Source organism: Schistocerca serialis, chromosome 11, assembly GCF_023864345.2.
Source record: "Schistocerca serialis cubense isolate TAMUIC-IGC-003099 chromosome 11, iqSchSeri2.2, whole genome shotgun sequence".
In the NCBI taxonomy this organism is placed as follows: domain Eukaryota; kingdom Metazoa; phylum Arthropoda; class Insecta; order Orthoptera; family Acrididae; genus Schistocerca; species Schistocerca serialis.
The window spans coordinates 107565734-107581329 of NC_064648.1; positions in this window are offsets into that span (position 1 = coordinate 107565734).

The window sequence follows — 15596 nt, forward strand, 5'->3', positions numbered from 1 at the left end:
AGTGGGATACGGAAGTACTAAGGAATGACGAGATACGTTTGAAGTTCTCTAAGGCTATAAATACAGCAATAAGGAATAGCGCAATAGGCAGTACAGTTGAAGAGAAATGGACATCTCTAAAAAGGGCCATCACGGAAGTTGGGAAGGAAAACATAGGTACAAAGAAGGTAGCTGCGAAGAATCCATGGGTAACAGAAGAAATACTTCAGTTGATTGATGAAAGGAGGAATTAAAAAACATATTCCGGGAAAATCAGGAATACAGAAGTACCAGTCGCTGAGGAATGAAATAAATAAGAAGTGCAGGGAAGCTAAGAAGAAATGGCTGCAGGAAAAATGTGAAGACATCGAAAAAGATATGATTGTCGGAAGGACAGACTCAGCATACAAGAAAGTCAAAACAACCTTTGGTGACATTAAAAGCAACGGTGGTAACATTAAGAGTGCAACGGGAATTCCACTGTTAAATGCAGAGGAGAGAGCAGATAGGTGGAAAGAGTACATTGAAAGCCTCTATGAGGGTGAAGATTTGTCTGATGTGATAGAAGAAGAAACAGGAGTCGATTTAGAAGAGATAGGGGACCCAGTATTAGAATCGGAATTGAAAAGAGCTTTGGAGGACTTACGGTCAAATAAGGCAGAAGGGATAGATAACATTCCATCAGAATTTCTAAAATCATTGGGGGAAGTGGCAACAAAACGACTATTCACGTTGGTGTCTAGAATATATGAGTCTGGCGACATGCCATCTGACTTTCGGAAAAGCATCATCCACACAATTCCGAAGACGGCAAGAGCTGACAAGTGCGAGAATTATCGCACAATCAGCTTAACAGCTCATGCATCGAAGCTGCTTACAAGAATAATATACATAAGAATGGAAAAGAAAACTGAAAATGCGCTAGGTGACGATCAGTTGGGCTTTATGAAAAGTAAAGGGACGAGAGAGGCAATTCTGACGTTACGGTTAATAATGGAAGCAAGGCTAAAGAAAAATCAAGACACTTTCATAGGATTTGTCGACCTGGAAAAAGCGTTCGGCAATATAAAATGGTGCAAGCTGTTCGAGATTCTGAAAAAAGTAGGGGTAAGCTATAGGGAGAGACGGGTCATATACAATATGTACAACAACCAAGAGGGAATAATAAGAGTGGACGATCAGGAACGAAGTGCTCGTATTAAGAAGTGTGTAAGACAAGGCTGTAGCCTTTCGCCCCTACTCTTCAATCAGTACATCGAGGAAGCAATGATGGAAATAAAAGAAAGGTTCAGGAGTGGAATTAAAGTACAAGGTGAAAGGATATCAATGATACGATTCGCTGATGACATTGCTATCCTGAGTGAAAGTGAAGAAGAATTAAATGATCTGCTGAACGGAATGAACAGTCTAATGAGTACACAGTATGGTTTGAGAGTAAATCGGAGAAAGACGAAGGTAATGAGAAGTAGTAGAAATGAGAACAGCGAGAAACTTAACATCAGGATTGAAGGTCACGAAGTCAATGAAGTTAAGGGATTCTGCTACCTAGGCAGTAAAATAACCAATGACGGACGGAGCAAGGACATCAAAAGCAGACTCGCTATGGCAAAAAAGGCATTTCTGGCCAAGAGAAGTCTACTAATATCAAATACCGGCCTTAGTTTGAGGAAAAAATTTCTGAGGATGTACGTTTGGAGTACAGCATTGTATGGTAGTGAAACATGGACTGTGGGAAAACCGGAACAGAAGTGAATCGAAGCATTTGAGATGTGGTGCTATAGACGAATGTTGAAAATTAGGTGGACTGATAAGGTAAGGAATGAGGAGGCTCTACGCAGAACCGGAGAGGAAAGGAGTATGTGGAAAACACTGATAAGGAGAAGGGACAGGATGATAGGACATTTGCTAAGACATGAGGAAATGACTTCCATGGTACTAGAGGGAGCTGTAGAGGGCAAAAACTGTAGAGGAAGACAGAGATTGGAATACGTCAAGCAAATAATGGAGGACGTAGGTTGCAAGTGCTACTTTGAGATGAAGAGGTTAGCACAGGAAAGGAATTTGTGGCGGGCCGCATCAAACCAGTCAGTAGACTGTTGACAAAAAAACTGGCAAAACATATTCTATCAAAGGGACAGCCAGCTGCGAAAAGATACAAGTCATTTACCAGCTACTACGTAAACACTGTTTAGCCTTCTACATAGGCATGACTACCATCACATTATCAATTAGGATGAATGGCCATAGGCTGAGGGTATATACTGGTAACTCACAATATCCTGTTGCAGAGCATGCTCTACAACATGACATTCGTGACACCAGCGCCTGTTTCACCACCTGGATTCCTCCCCCAGACACCAGTTTCTCAGGACTCCGTAGGTGAGAACTAACTCTACAACGTGTCCTTGGTTCTCGCTACCCAGCTTTTTATCACTGTAACTACTCTTTGCTTCACTCCATTACAGTTTCCTGCATCTTTCATTGTCATTCCCATCTATTTTTCACCGCCCCATCCCACCTCTGTTATGTACAATGTGCTTACCTTTTCACTCTTAATAACTTGTGATTAATGTTTTAGCAGTAATCTCTGTCGTGCATATCACCTTGTATTCCACCTTTAAGCTCTTAGGTTTTCAAATCTCGTCCGATGCAGTCCTCAACAACTAGTCTTCCCTTATCTCGTGCAGTAAGTCTCCCCTGACCTACAGTTCTAGGCGACTTTCCCAAAATCTACCCCTTTTTCTAGACCTCTCCAGTCCTTTTCCTTTACCCTTCTTTTTTCCCTTTCAACCCTTCTACCTGAAGAAGGAGCCATTGGCCCGAAAGCTTACCAATCACAGCAGTCTTTTATGTGTGTGCCTTGCTGCTGCTGGGTGAGTATATATTTTTTTATCTATCCAATCAAATGTAGGTTTTAGTTTGAGGACGAGTAACTGAAAGTGTAAGTTTTGAGCACAGTATTCTATGAAAGTGAAACATGGACAGTGGGAAAACCGGGACGGAAGAGAATCGAAGCGTTTGAGATGTGGTGCTAGAGAAGAATGTCGAAAATTAGATGGACTGATAAAAGAAAAAATGATGAGGTTCTCAGCAGAACTGGTGAAGAATGGAACATACCAAACGCTTTGGTAGGAAGATGGGACAGTATTTTGTTCTTCGTCATGCAACCTTTTTGTTTCCTCTTGGTTCTTGTACGTATCACCCGTCTTTCTTTGCAACTTACTCCCATTTTTGTCAATATTTCGAACATCTTGCAGAAGTTTACATTTCCGGATGCTTTTTCCAGGTCTATAGGGTCTATGAATGTGGCCATTTTATTTTCCAAGTTTTGTTTCTCTCATCAGTCACAATATCAGACGTACCGCCCTCTCATGCTATTAGCCTTCTGACAGTCAAAATGATCGTCATGTATCATATTCTCTATTATCTTTTCCATTCCTCTGTATATATTAGTCTTGTCGACAAAGTCCGTACATGAGGTGTTATGCTAGTTGTGCGATAGGCCTGCTAGTTTCTGCTCTTATCTTCATGGTTGTGTCTAATGGTATACCACCATTCTCGTATATTCTAGACGCCAACTTCAATACTACTTGGTTGACACTTTCGCCAATGATTTGCTGATCAATTGCTGTGTTTTTTTCTGTTTCCCAAGGATTCTTTTCCGTTAGCTCCGTATATGTATCTTTGTTTGTCCAATTTCTATGATGCCCTTTTCATAGGTGTCCATTTCTGTTCAAATGAACTGCCTGTGTGGTATTCATCAACGTAATATCTACAGCCCAAGAGAAATTCAAATGAAGTTCGTGTTTGCTTTGCACTTTAGTGTCCCACTCCTTTCCGCATTTTGTTCTTCAAGACCATTCTCTTAAACTTCAATCCACTCTTCATCGCAATTCAACTGACATCTGAGCTTATGTCTGGCCCTAGGTGTGCCACACAATCGAAGAGCAGGATTTAGAAAAGATAGATTTCGACTTCTAGACATAGATAATCGGACAATTGTTCCCATAAATACAGAAGTACGAGTATTAACAAGAGCCTCACCAGGACGTAACCTCAGATGGAACTTTCCTGTGCCTCGATCCTTTTCGAAGCATACCTCCCGTGGGGAAGCGAGAGTTTTCTATAGCTACCGACGGTTGCGAGTTAAAACAAAGAGCGACAGAGGGAGAGAGAAAGGGACTCCCCTCTCTTCCACTCCGCTCCAAGGCCAAACGTCGTGTGCAATCATGACTGTTTGTACTGAAGCAATAACGTTACGTAATTGCAGTACGTAAAGTTTTGATATTTTTATCACTATGTAATTTGTTAAAAGAAAGGCGAACAAACATGTAAAAGTAATGCATCCACAGTTTGAAATAGTTACACTGATTTACATCTAAGTCAACTTAAAGATGCAGAGCTACAATTTTTGTAGTATGTGTATTCTGATATAAAGCATAACACGTGGAATTTATTAAACCCCATACATTAATTTCTGTCATCAGTGATAATACCTGCTACAGTTGCAAAATTGTACATCAGCAGTTGGTTTTATCACTGGGATGTGTATCAACAGTTGTGCATGTCCCATCAAGAGAAACGTGTGTTCTTATGTGTCTCCATTGTTGTTGTTGTTGTTATTAGCAGAAGTAGTATAATTATCACTACCGTGTGCTACCCGTGTACTTTGCATGTCGTAATGTTGACACATTGAGATGTCAGGTTATATATAAGAGAGTGCACGAATGCCTTAATTTTATCTGGTGGAATAAACGCATAAAGAAGTAAATAAATGTACACAATGTGCCAAATTCCGCTACTTTTTATAACGCACTTTACACTATTTCTAAGGATACGGACTCTGTCGTTTCTTGCGACTCTTAGTGTTTGTTCTGCTGGGGTTGGCATCGTGTAGTGGATCCCCGTACGCTCTGTAGCGTATGGCATTAAAGGTCTAAAAATTTCGGAAAAGTTACAGTACCTTCCTGCATTGTCACTTTTATCGCAACGACAATGAACGGGAGTGTTAAAACGTCACGTGTCAGAGATCTATGCTGAAGTTCAGTGAGTGAGCAGTCTAGATCGCATCACATCGCATAGTGATTTTTTAATCGGGATCTGTGCGCTACCTTCATGCTGAGTACCCTGGGGACGCTCCCAAGACAGCAGCCGTCTTCACAGACCGCGTGGACACGCTCCTGGCTGGATGACCACTCAGCCGTCCTGCCGCATCCCGACATGCCCGCTAAGCCATCCGGTCTCAGCCTCACAGCAGATGTCTGGCACCAGCGTGTGGACAGCGGCGGTCTCAACGTCGCTGCGATCTGGCGGCTCTACGGGACCTGTTGAGTGACGTCAGCTGAACACGACACAACTGGAGAGACTCGTGGACTCTCCTTGTCGGCCAACTCAGGCCCTTGTCAGGGCTAGAGGCGGTGTGCTCTACTGCTGTGTCAGCATGATCTCTCCTTACCTGACATCGAATGAAATCTGTCCTCAACCTTCATGTTTATTACTTGTAACCTTCCACGTAAACATAACTAACTCGACCTTGTTTTGTAAGGAGAAAAACGTACACTTGCAAGATCTGAACCCTAGATACCAAACACCCGCCCTCTCTTAAAATAAATGGCCATACTTATGATAATACTCATTTCAGACGTCTTGAATACAGAGTTTTTGAAGTTCTGTAGGTGCAGGTTGCCTGCCACTGGCTCCGCCCCACTGCAGCTGCCTGACGCACGAGTGCAGAGTACTGTGCAGCGGGGTGACGTCCTGAGCCCTCATACCCGCTTCATGCCGCAAGTGTGGGAAGACGTGTGTGGAGCCGGTCACGTCTCGAAACTTTGTTCTTCAAGTAGAACACATGTGATTTAACATGAAAAACGGGTAAGCAATATGAGCAGATAGTATTTCAATGCCATGTGCATATATGGTCAACACTGTTTAGCAATGTTTTAGGACATATTCTGCAGCAGTTTTTTATAAAACACACGCACACACACACACGCACACACACACAGATCTCTGTTACGGACAGATGCAAGGTAAAATCTGACAATATTACCTCTTCAAAGCAAGCTTCCTAAACAGTCAGTTCGTGATTTTACGTCTCCGTCGCATTGTGCCAATGAAGTTGTTTGACGAAAATGATCGTGGTGAAAGGGCATCGTCATCATTGTCACCACCATCCTCTCATAAAGAATAGTCTAACGTCAATCAACTATTCTTCTCTCCATTTAACGGATCTTCTGTATGACTGCCGCAACTAAATCACAAGGTACAAATAGTAGCACAAAGAAACGCTCGTAGAGTTTCTTTTGCCTCGTGTAAGAGTTAGTCGAATAGCCACATATAACGACGCTTACCGGTCACAACTGTCGCGAGCTTTGACGTTTAAACGTGGCAATTTGACCGTCACTGTATACTGCTACTGGAGGTGCTACACTGTCGCTTGTCGGTTCACCGGCACTATAAACGCGAACCTCTTACCGTACCGTACAGTAGTTCGAGCTCCGACAATGGGCGAACGCAGCGGAGCGTGCCAGAAACAAGTGGTACACGGGCGTTGAAAAGCTATGTGGTCAGAAGGTCTTAACTGCGTTCAGTCATAATCGTGGCGCAAATCTCCGCGCGACATAGACAGCTGGGGCTCACACCTTGCAAGTGTGCGTCTCGTATATGAGACCTGGTTGGTGATCTTCTCTTGTTAGATGAAATCGGTTGTGATTAGATAACTGTTTCTTTTCTCCAGTGTGATTATTATTTAGTTCTTATGTTTTTATTTCTGTGCACTTTAATTAGGACAGAATTTTCAAATGTGGTGCAACTCCATCACCATGTGTTGATTAACTTCGACGAGAGTTTTTATAGAAAACCTAAATGAGCACATTGCGCTTTATTTAACAATAACGAACTTCCAAATAATATACTCACCAGGTTTATCCCTCCACTCAAACTGAACATGACGCCACCTCTCACAATTCACCCTGCCGATCGTCGCTCTTGTGATGAACCGAACAGCATGCGCTGACTGGGACAGGATATGATGCCTCAGATCACCCTTTTGCAGCGTTGTCATGTTCCATTCCATGTTGTTCAACCTTTTAAAATAAAATGGAGTCAGTTTATGTCACAGATGATATTATGAAACTTGACTGTATTTTGTAGAATAGAATAGTGAAAACTAAACTCAACTTGCACTTCTCCAGCTTTCACGTTTCCCATTGATAGAGGTCGCCAGCCCATTAGAGACGAATCGAGGTGTCAGGAATTATGGCGTACATTACGGCTGGTATGCGAGTCTGCTTACATATTCTGGCGAACTAATCGTTTCTGATGAAATGCAAGAATTCACATACAAACATGCAGCCAGAACTATGATTGGACAAGCACAGCAGACCGCCTTCAAAGGCATGGAGTGGGCGCTCCCCTACAACATGGCTCACCGTCTGCTCCTTGGCGCCATAATCACGAGCAGCACTTCCACTATAATACCACGTTTTCAAGACGTTGACATGTCTCTCTTGTGCCATTTGGATGAGGCTGAATCTTGATCTTACTTGACAAGAAAGACCATACTACGCTACCTTACTCAGTTGGACTGAATTCTTATAGCACTCTGTCTTAAGAGTTAGCACATTGGCATCCTTGATTGTGAGATTAGCAGGGACAAAATTTAACAGAACATGCAACCCCTAAGTGGGAGCTGTTGTAGCAATGTCATTAATAGTCAACATGGCTCCTTACGTGTTAACTGTGTGAGTGCCATTCTCCCATGCTATAGCACAATATGCGACAGCTCAATAACCAAGAGAAATTGCAGCGTTGTTTTGTTTGTCTACATTTGCTCCCCAGTTTTTTGCAGGAATGTAGTGCAGTTGATTTAGAATAGAAGCAAACGACTTTCACAGGTCCGTGCAGTGCTGCATAAATGACAGTGACAGGAAGAGGGAGACACCAAGGTAATTAAGGAAGTAGCTGCAGGAAATTTTGGTCCTATCCAGGGGCACATATGTGTGCCTCTGTATCATGGAGGTAGAACTCTGTGGGCTCAGTTCCGCTTGTGTTTGGCTGGAGTCTCTATCTGTAAAAGTACTCCCTCTGTTTGGTGTCAACATGGAGGCTCTTTGACACAGTCAGTAAGTAGCCAGTTCCACTAGATCAATGTGGTCACTAGGCCACCACTACGAACAACAATAAACAACTACCTGGAACCTTGGAGTGCGAAGAAATTGGCTAAGGGGACACGTGAAACAGAACTTGGATCAGTGGAGTGGGCTTGTGTTCACCGGCGAGTACAGGTTTCGAATGTCGACTGGGGATCGTCGTACAAGGCTGTGTAGGTGACCAGGCACCGGTGCAGGTCTCTATCCATGGGTTCTGCTGCGGGGCGGGACTGTCGTATTTTGGGCTTGTATTATGGTAATATCAACAGTAGCACGAAACAGTATAATGGGAGTAGGATTCTTTAGGAAGGTAGAGCAGAGAGTGTGTTACAGTGAACAGTTCAGTGATACAGTTACGCTTATCACAATCGACAGCAAACCAATACCGACAACGATAGTTCAGAAAGTACATGCCGACGTCGGAAGCTTAAGATGAAGAGACAGAAAAAGCATATGAAGGTATTGAAAGGGTAATACAGGACGTAAACGGAGATGAAACTCCATTACTCGTGGGAAACTGGAATGCAGTTGTAGAGGAAAACGTGGAAGAAATGGTTACTGGAGAATATGGGGTTGGGATAGGGAATGAGAGAGAAGAAAGACTAACTCAGTCCTGATATAAATTTCGGCTAGTAATAGCGAATACTCTTAATCGCAAGAGGAGGATGTAGAATTGGAAAAGGCTGGGTGATATGGGGAACTACAGTTAGATTACATCATGGTCCGACAGAGCTTCCGAAAGGATATAGTGGATTTAAGGCATACGCAGGAGCAGATATAGACTCATATCACAATGTAGTAATGATAAACAGTACGTTGCAGTTTAAGAGATAAGTCAGAAAGAATCTATACGCAAATGTGTCAGTTACAGAAGTACTAAGGAATGACGAGATACTCTTGAAGATCTGCAAGGCTATGGATACAGCAACAAGGAATATTCCAGTAGGCAGTCCACTTGAAGAGGAATGGATATCTCTGAAAATGACAATAACAAAAGTTGGAAAGAAAAACATAGGTACAAAGAAAGTAAGTGCGAAGAAACCATTTCAATTAAAATATTATTACCCATGATGAAAGAGGGAAGTTCAAAAATGTTCAGGGAAATTCAGGAATACAGCAACTTTAACGGAAAGAAGAATGAGGGAAATTAGACTAGTTGCTGGCCTCAGCGCTGAATACAGAAACCAGCGCCAAGTGTTCCCCAGCAGAAGCTCGACAACACACGCACTCGTGACTCTGCGCTCTTAAGCAGCCGTCTGATGACATCACAGCCCGACTGTGGCAGGGATCCGAACAAACAGTTCAGCTTGTAGAGTTTATAGAAGTTTCAAACTGCTGCCTGAGCCTTTATAGCCTCTGAAGATGTGGTGTCACCGCCAGACACCACACTTGCTAGGTGGTAGCTTTAAATCGGCCGCGGTCCATTAGTACATGTCGGACCCGTGTGTCGCCACTGTTAGTGATCGCAGACCGAGCGCCACCACACGGCAGGTCTCGAGAGACGGACTAGCACTCGGCCCAGTTGTACAGACGACTTCGCTAGCGATGCACACTGACGAAGCCTCGCTCATTTACAGAGCAGATAGTTAGAATAGCCTTCAGCTAAGTCAATGGCTACGACCTAGCAAGGCGCCATTAGCATTACATTGCATGTATCTACAGAGTCTCACTTGTATCGTCAAGAGCGATGTACATCAATGATGGATTAAAGTTAAGTATTCCAGCAGCTACGTACTTTTCTTTATAGCATTCATTACGTATCCTGTTTCAGACCTATCTCTGGCCTGCGTGGGTTAACGCGTGCATATCGGCTCTCTCACTCAGGTACTGTTCGTAGTGTTGGCTAACTGCTAACACTACAGAAGATATCTCCAGCATTTGGAGACGAAACGTTAGAGACCTTTTTTTTTTTTTTTGAGTCATCAGTCTTCTGATTCTTTTGATGTGGTCCACCACGAATTCCTCTCCTATGCCAACCTCTTCATCTCAGTGCAGCACTTGCGACCTACGTCCTCAGTTATTTGCTGGATGTATTCTCCAATTTCGTTAAGCAGGCTGTTCGATAATTGTCGCACTTGTCAGCTCTTGCAGTCTTAGGAATTGTGTGGATGATTTTTTTCCGAAAACTAGATGATATGTCGGCGGACTCATACGTTTTACACACCAACGTGAATAGTCGCTTTGTCGCCAGTTCCCCCCAATGATTTTAGACATCCTGATGGAAAATTATCTATCCCTTCTGCCTTATTTGATCTTAAGTCCTCCAAAGCTCTTTTAAATTCTGATTCTATTACTGGACTCCTATGTCTTCTAAATCGACTCTTCTTTCTTCTTCTATCACATCAGACAAATCTTCCCTCCTCATGGAGGCCTTCCATGTACGTTTTCCATATATCCACTTCCTCCTCCTTTTTGACGGTGAAATTCCCACTGCACTCTTCATGTTACCACCCTTTGCTAAAAATATCACTCAAGGTTGCTTTGACATTCTTATGCGCTGACTCAGTCCTTCCAACAATAATTTCTTTTTCGATTTCTTCACATTTTTCAGGCAGCCATTTCGTCTTAGCTTTCCTACCCATCCTGTCTATTTCATCCGTAAGGACTTGCATTTCTGCCCGGATGGTCGTGGTATACCAACCTTACTGTCGTCCGCCATATGGTCTGACAACCTCGAGTGATGGTGTGGGGTGTCATTTCTTTTCACAGCAGGACTTCTTTGGATTTAATCTGTGGTACCTTACAGCACAGCAGTTCTTCTATGCTGTTCTACACCCCGTTTTGCTGCCTTCAAGGTAAGCCATTCTTGGCTAACTTTTTTTGCAAAATAATGCCCTCTCGCATATGGGGAGAGTTTTTATTATTTGTTTTTAGACTTGCCAAACGCTACCTTGGCCAGCAAGGTGGCCAGACTTCTTCGCAATTGAGAATAATTGGAGCGATATAGGCAGGGACGTCCTACCAGGTCGGGATTTTGACCATCTACCGCAGCATTTGGACAAAATATGGCATGATGTTCCTCAGGGAGACATCCAACAACTCTGTCAATCAATGTCAAGATGAAAAATTGCTTACATAAGGACGCATTATTGACTTACTTAACTTGTTAAGCTTCCCTCTTGAATAAGTCATCCACTTGTTTGTCTGCTCATGTACAGCACAACTACTACTTTCTGTATCTTTCGGATATTTCCTTCACGGAGTGTTCCTTTTTTTGTCTAAGAGTGTAAATTCCATATGTGACATCGTTTTACTAAGAGCAACTATAGTAAGCAGTAATAGAATGTCTAAATGGGCTAATATCTGATGGACATGAAGGATTCTATTTTTTGTATAATGAACTGAACCTTTTATACGTCTTTTTTTGCTAAAGAGGTCTGTAGAAGACTGTCCAGGTATTTGGCAGTCACGCTTGTCGAACAGTCCATAGCGCTAACAAATGGTCTTAATGGAGTGAGGGGTTTGTGAATTTTTGGTATACCACACAATCTTGATGGGACCAGTTCTGATTTAGTAAGACAGTTCTAGTTGGTGAGAAAAATCAAAGAGGCTTTTACTAGCTGATCCGTTACCCTAAGTACTGATCTTGGGAGATTGCTTTTAATCTCACTGTACCTTCTTGGTTGCAATACAACGCAAGTTTTTCTGCAAGAGGTTCATTATTTCATGAGCATTGTAGCGTTGCCCTTATCTGCTGGAAGCTCTAGAATACATCAAAATTGAAATCTCGGATAGGTCTCTTTCCACAAGTTAAGTGTTGTGTCATTGTTTATTGCCTCTGGTGGTGTCTCTGGTGCTGCCTCCACATTTAGGAGACGAAGTCTTAGGCACACAAATATGCCATGGACAGTGGCCTAATACCCATTAAGCAAAATTCACCAGTAGGTTTTATTTAAATTAGTTATCAGTACGAATACAGGTGTTATTGTTTGTAGGAATTACAAAAGAAACGAGGAATGTAGAAATGGGGTGGCCAAGACACTGGCTCACGGGCCATGCCCAGGCACAAGTGCATTTGGCTCATTACATACATTTATTAGATTTTCTCTGAAGTGCTCAATAAACACTGGGTTGAGCAACCTTACAGTTTTATTTCATGATTTCTGAGCTGTACACATTGCTGTGTTTTCTAATTCAATCAATTGTACATCATGGGCTGACAATCCATTTATCATTGGAAAAGCATGTGTTAGTTTTACACCCTCTTGCTGTACAAATACATTATCTATTAGAGCGCTACTGCCTTGAGCTATATGTACAGGGAAATTGATAGCTGATTCTATTTTATATACAATTAATAACACTTACACTTTTCCCATCTGAACTGGTTAGAAAGTTTACTTAGAAATCATCACAGATTAACAACTTCCTGTTTTTGGCTGACAGACAGTGTAATAGGTCATCTACATATGCTAACAGATCATCTACTTTATTTTTTATTCTCCTGATATTCTGATGAAGTAAGTTGATACTACCCTCAGCTTCATCCCTATTTACTGTACATGAAGCTTCTGTTATTCTATTTTTCTTGAGTGTTATCTGTTTGGACTTTGACCTCAACATAAGAAACCTGTCTACCTGGTGCCATTAACCACAGGGGCTACCCTCGTGTGACTGAGGCTCCCCCTTACAGTGTCTGCTAATAGATAAGCTGACTTATCTTTCCCCTTCCTATTTAGGTGCAGGCCGTGCGTAGTGTATCCTCACCTACCAGTAGTGTCAACAGGAACATCGCGTATGTGAGGTTTTGGGGGTATCTGGAACATCCCTTTCCTCCACTACTTCAGATAGCAAGCCAGAGTGTTAACACGCCTTACACCAGTGTTTATGCAGGACCGAACATGGCGCTGAAAGACCTCCACAGACACCACATTTGTGTGGCCAGTTCATGTTCCTATTTCATCCAAGTCTCTCGCAATAGTACACCTTGGATTCATACCGCAGGCTGTTTCCTGCTGCTCCAACTGTGATTACCTCATCTCCCTAGCGTTTGTTTTCACAAAACTTGTGAGCCGGTACGCTGCACCTAATTCCTCCTGACGCTCCTGGCCTTGACTGTTAACTAGAAGCAATATTCTTCTTTTCCTATTCTGATTTGGTCCCTACGTGTCCTTTTTTCTTGAAGCTAATATTCTGCTTCAAAATACATTCAACTACATCTGGATGAGGCCCTTCCTCCACTACTTCAGATAGCAAGCCAAACTGATTTACTAACTGAATTTCGAAGTTTTTTCAACAGTTTCTCTTTTTGCTTCTACCTCTCCCGTCCCTGTTTCTTCCCTTAGCCTACATAATTCCAAGTCCTCATTTTCTAATTCAGCCTCAAGGGCACAAATTTTTGCCTCCTTTTCAGCGACTTTTCTGTCCTTTCTACATAACGTACGTTCCGATGGAGAGCGTCTTATCTACCCAGTTTCCTCGCCGCTACATTCGCCCCAATAAACTATAACCTACACAGTCTTCACATCCCCGCCTTCAGATTTCTACAGCAAACATCGCCTTTGCTAGACGTGTTTTGACAGAAAAATTTACACAAAGGAAGAGGATAACTTGGCACAACAGCACTGATGTTACGTAACCTGTATTAATACGCAATGAAGCGCTAATGTAAACAAACTTTTAAAAATCTCAAAAACTTTATAAAACTACCCTTGTAATTCTTTCTAGGCCACAACGTATTCTTCAAACTCCGTATTTCCTTTAACACCAGTGATCTTAGGGAACTTCACTGTCTTTGTCAGAATGTGTCCGTTCCAGAAACGCGATTTTATTTTTAAATCCATCCCCATCAAATGAGGAAAAAGTTACCTTGCAGTGCATTACTTTGGGCAGTGTGCAGTCAAGTCCAGTTAAAATGTGAAATATGCACTAGATTGCACATGTTTTAATTTTCGTTCCTGCATTCCTTTATTAAACGCTAGCAAGTTTTAAGTTGTTCCAGGTATGTCTCTCGATATAACCTACGTACTTTGCAGTACGATATGAAGTCTCCATAGGAATCGTTCAGTTTCACTGAAAACCGTTGCAGCTGAAAACGGAAGATACGTGTGACTTCAGCAATTATAATATGCTTTCTTCCACTTTCGCCATGTGCCAAAGGCCTGCAAATTTAGCACAAAGTGCTTTTTGAGGTACAAAACAAGGAATCTTGTGTGTCGACATTCGTGATTTAATCCTGTTTCATTGTCAATCAAATCTTTAAACTCTTTCTGCATATTCCAGAATCCGAATCAAGAACAGTTCTCCACATGAGTAACCTAGAGGCAGATATCCTACGATTTGTGAGGCAGCTTAAATCACTTAATAACAGCAAGTCTTCCGGTCCGTACTGTATACCAATTACGTTTCCTTCAGAGTATGCCGATGCAACAGGTCCATACATAACAACCTTATACAGCCGTCAGCTGGACGAAAGATCCGTGTGAAAAGATTGGAAAGCTGCACAGGTTACACCAATATTCAAGAACGGTGGAAGGAGTAATCGAGTAAATTACAGGTCCATATTATTAACTTCGATATCCAGTAGGATTTTGGAACATATATTGCGTGTGAGGACTATTAATTACCTCGATGAAAGCGGTCTGTTGACAGTAAAGACGGATTCAGAAAACATTATTCTTGTGAAGCGCGAAGTGTTGAGTGCTATCGACAAGGATTTCGAAAAGGCCTTTGACACTGTACCACACAAGCGGCTTCTACTGAAATTGGGTGCTTATGAGATATCATCTAAGTTAGCTAACTGGGTTCGTGATATCCTATCAGAGAGGTCACAGTTCCTTATAACTGACAGTCATCGAGTGAAACAGAAGTGATTTCTGGCGTTCCCCAACGTAGTGTTATAGGCCCACTGCTGTTCCTTATCTATATAAATGATTTCGTAACAATCTGAGGAACAATCTGAGATCAAAAAATGCAAAACGATTTAGAAAATATATCTGTATATTTTGGAAAGTGGCAATAGATCCTAGATAATGAAGTCCTCCATATGAGTGCTAAAAGGAATCTGTTAAACTTCGGTTACACGATAAGTCACTAAATCTAAAGCCCGCAGATTCAACTAAAACCCTAGGAATTATAATTACGAGCCACATAGATTGGGGGTTGGGGTCGGGTTGGGTTGGGTTGTTTGGGGGAAAGAGACCAAACAGCGAGGTCATCAGTATCATTGGATTAGGGAAGGATGGGGCAGGAAGTCGGCCGTGCCCTTTCAAAGGAACCATCCCAGCATTTGCCTGGAGCGATTTAGGGAAATCACGGAAAACCTAAATCAGAATGGGCAGACGCGACTTAAATTTGGAAGAACACATAATGTTGAGGGGGAGGCAACCCAACGACTGCGATTCATTAGCAGAATATTTAGAAAATGTAACAGATCTACTAAAGAGACTGCCTACGCTACGCTTGTATGCCCTCATTTGGAGTACCGCTGCACAGTGTGGGATCCTCACCAGATAGGGTTAACAGAGT